Below are 4,035 nucleotides of genomic sequence, written 5' to 3' on the forward strand. Positions count from 1 at the left end.
CGCTCAAGCAGTATTGCTGCACCCAGCTCTCAGTTTCAGAGCAAAGTAAGCAGACCATCGATCCTTGTTTGATTATCCATTCGCCACAGCTAAGTTTATTTACGGTTTCTTTTTACGGTAAATTATCCATTCGCCACAGCTAAGTTTCAGAGCAAAGGATTCATTGGCTTGGTTTCTATTTACGGTTTACATCATAATAAATCGCCACAGCTAAGTTTATTTCAGAGCAAATGCTAGCTTTCCATTTGACCACCCAACAATCCCTGCATGATCCCTCATTCATCAAAAGACAGTTACAAACCATATAATTTTCTATCAATATAACAATCAAGTGAAACTTTTTGCTAGTACCTTGTAAACTTTACCAAAACCTCCCTTGCCAAGCATGTTGGTGTCAGAGAAATTATCTGTTGCTGCAACAATGTCGTTGAAGCCAACAAATGGGAACTCTATATTCTTGTTCCCTGCTTCATCAGTAGATCTCAAGTACTCTAGCATCATTTTCTTTTGGACTTTCTTCTTTTGTTGTTTGCCTGCTAGTAGAAACATCAATGAATTCTTTCCCCTAAACACTTATGCATTATTTGCTTGGAGCTGGTCACCACAGAATATCCTAGCCATGCCGAAATCTGATATCTTTGGGCTCATCTCCTTATCTAACAAGATGTTGCTTGCTTTCAGATCTCTATGAATTATAGTTAATCTTGAGTCCTGATGGAGGTACATAATTCCTCTTGCTACTCCCTGGATTATCTTGAACCTTGTCGGCCACTGAACCATTGATTTTCTTGCAGAGTCTGATAAGAATATTATGGAACAAGTCACATATGCAGATTTATTTGTTGAGTTTTGTAAACATTATGAAAAATTAGAAACTGAATGTACCAAAGAGGAAGTAATCCAAGCTTTTGTTGGGCAAGTACTCGTAAACCAGCATCTTCTCATCTTCATGAATACAGCAACCTAGAAGCTTAACTAGGTTCTTGTGCTGCAGTTTTGCAATCAAGACTACTTCATTTCTGAATTCCTCCGTGCCTTGTCCAGAACCCTTGCTTAGTCTCTTAATAGCTATTTTCTTTGGACCTCTTCTCTTACATTTCCATACAAGGGCTGCGAATGCTAGTAGCAGCAGACATGCTATAATACAAAACCACTGTTATTTCTGAAGAAACACAAGAAAGTTCAAAGAGGGCAACCAATATCATAGCTATACCTTCTTAGCATCTGGGTCCTTGATTTTCTTTGGGGGAAGAATGTCCCAGTGCTCGTAGACGCTGCCTGTTTGCTTCTCTTCATTGTCAATGAGAATGCTGCAATAAAGAAGTACCAAGTTAACTACATTATAAGATAAATAGGGTGAAAGAGTACGAGAATTGAGTCCAAAGCTACCTGTAAGGTGTGTCGCCACCGAATTTCTTCTGGTCCACATCACCGCCGAAATGGCATAGAACCTGTAGTCCTCAGAGGTCTGGATACCTGCAACAAGAAACACAGTTCAGTACATAATAAACTGAAATCACCAATCTTCCTCTCCAAGGTATTTAAAGGGATTGTGCATTCACCTTTGTCCTCAGCATCTCCATTCCATTTCCCAGAGGTGTGGTTCCATTCACCAGCCATGTTCTGATACAATATGTTTTTTTATTGTTTCAGGTAGTGGAAATGGATCCTACGGATGAGTTAATGCACGAGCTCATTCGTGGTAGTACTGGGCACATAGCTCCAGAGTTTGATGAGGACGAGAACGATAGCAACCAATTTTTAAACTTGCATTATCATGGCGACGAGGAGCAAGATATTAGTGGGGAGGAAGAAGAAAATGTCGAGGAAGCCGAGGTATAAAAGTTTAGTGATTCTTTCAGGCATCAGGATAAACGTTTTGTCAATATATATGTTAGGAGCAAGATATTGTTTGTGACACAAGCGGCCCAGCTGCGAACTATTTGTGTTATGTTGCTAGCTTTGTTGATGATTTCAGTCCTTGTGTAAGCAGTCGTGCTCCAGCTAAAAATTCTTATGCATGCTTCAGTCAATAATTATCGATCTGGAACCCTTGCTTGCGGGTTATGCAGGTTACGCATATCTGCCGCGACGTCCACTAGTTGCTAGCAACCCGTTTGATAAATTTGCGATTCTTTCAGGCATCAGGATCGACGAAGCATAAACGGAAACGTGGCTCCAAGAGGAAGATGGTAGGATGTACGACCATCACGGAGATCAACGAAGCAACCGGCGAGCCACTAGCCCCTGGTCAAATTAAGACGACATTTGTAAATCAATTGGGATATCTTGTTAGGGAAAGCGTCCCCATAAAGTACAAGCTTTGGAAGAGAAATAAAGTCTCTGATCGACCTGAAGATATCGTGCCAGATTCAGAGAAAGTTTTGTTATGGAAAGAGGTGTCGTTGCACTTCAACTTTCCCCCAGGCAAAGCTGACAAAGTAAAGGGATGGGCATTTAAGAAGATGGCAACTCAGTTCGGCTCGTTCAAGAAAAAATTAGTGGCAAACTTTGTCAACAAGGGCCTCACACCAGATTTTGATAAAGTCTGGAAGAAGCAACGAGAGTGGTGGAATGAATTCGTGAATTACAAGCACAGTGCTGACAGCATGGCAGCCTCGATTCAAGGCAAAATGAATGCTAGCAAAAAGAAAAACTTCCATAGACTTGGGCCTGGAGGTTATAAGGTTGCCATTCCGAAATGGGAAAAGATGGAAAATAATTTAATTGTAAAAGGAATCGTACCGCAAACATTGAGTTGGCCCAAACGAGCAAGGTATTACTTCTATGCTCATGGAGGCACACTAGACCCCGACACTGGAATGTTTGTGACTAGCGACGTACTAAGAGAGGCTGCCCAAAGACTCGAGGACGCAATGAGGCGTACCGAAGAAGGAACCTTCCAGCCCAACAGAGAGAATGACGAGCTGACTTACGCTCTTGGGAATGCGGAACACACTGGACGGACCCGAGGCGTGGGCGTAGTTCCATGGAAATATGGCTTTTCCGGAGATCTCGAAACCTACCGAAGCCGATGCAGAAGCAAGGCAGTAGTGGCAGAGAAGATCCATAGCTTAGAAAACCGGATAATGTCACTTGAGGCAGCAGTTGGGCAACGCTCGGACCAACCAGCTGCCAATGTGGAGATCAGCCCCTCTTCTCAGCGTCGTAGCAGTGTTGCTTCCACAGAGCACCCTAATTTGGGTGCCGACAGGCCGAGGGACCCCATTGATGACATCACTGTTAGGACCCAATGTGAGCTTCTGGTTCTTTATGGGAAAAAACTCAAAGTTTGTGCTGAGGGTTATGCGGAAGTCCAAGAAGAAGGCGGGACAATACATTGCCAGCCGATTCCTGAAGGATTCGCCAGAGTGTTTGTTGACCGAATTATTGAAGAACGCTGGGAAGATTTGGACCTCCCGATCCCTATAGGTCCTAAAGAAACAGAACTACAACATGCCGTACACACATGGATCGCGTGGCCAAAGCGCGACATAAGATTGGTGCAAGCAGCCACAGATTCCGCTCGGTGCTCAAGGCAAAGATCACCAACGCCAGCTGACAGGAATCCTAGTGTTGGCCCACCTTCTCCACCGCCTGCACGGGACCCCAGCATGGATCCGCCATCACCAGCCGCACAGGATCCGCCATCACCAGCCGCACAAAGCGAGCCAATTCCGGCATCATCACCAGCCGCACAACAGAATCAGAGTCAGCGACAGAAGGCATACACGGTACCTTCGGTCCAACCATCTCATAAGCAGCAAAGAAAGAAGAAAGCGAAGGCTACAGAAGAGGAAGAGGCAGAAGAATCGTTTCAAACCTTCTTGCTAAAGCGCAAGCTACTGAGGGAGGCTGCGAACAAGAAGCCGGAAATAGATCCGGTTGCAAAGGCACACTTCATTAAACACTTCATTAAAGATCCCACCAAGGAGAAAGAAAGGGAGTCGGATTATGATCGTCAGATCAGAAAGTGCTACAGCAACCCCAAGAATCGGCGGCTTAATGCAAAGACCGTTCCCCAGCTCGGAGAGC

At 44.4% G+C, this 4,035-nt stretch overlaps 1 long non-coding RNA gene across 1 annotated transcript; it reads right to left on the minus strand.

Moving 5' to 3' along the window:
- Positions 1 to 247: 247 nt before the first annotated feature.
- LOC120704790 lies at positions 248 to 1,307 on the minus strand. The gene is made up of 3 exons (XR_005687681.1): positions 1,084 to 1,307; positions 352 to 533; positions 248 to 263 (listed from the first exon to the last, which is right to left on the minus strand). It is a non-coding gene; the product is annotated as an uncharacterized LOC120704790 (long non-coding RNA).
- Between the last annotated feature and the right edge of the window lie 2,728 nt (positions 1,308 to 4,035).

This window comes from Panicum virgatum, chromosome 4K (genome assembly GCF_016808335.1).
Source record: "Panicum virgatum strain AP13 chromosome 4K, P.virgatum_v5, whole genome shotgun sequence".
Classification (NCBI taxonomy): Eukaryota; Viridiplantae; Streptophyta; class Magnoliopsida; order Poales; family Poaceae; genus Panicum; species Panicum virgatum.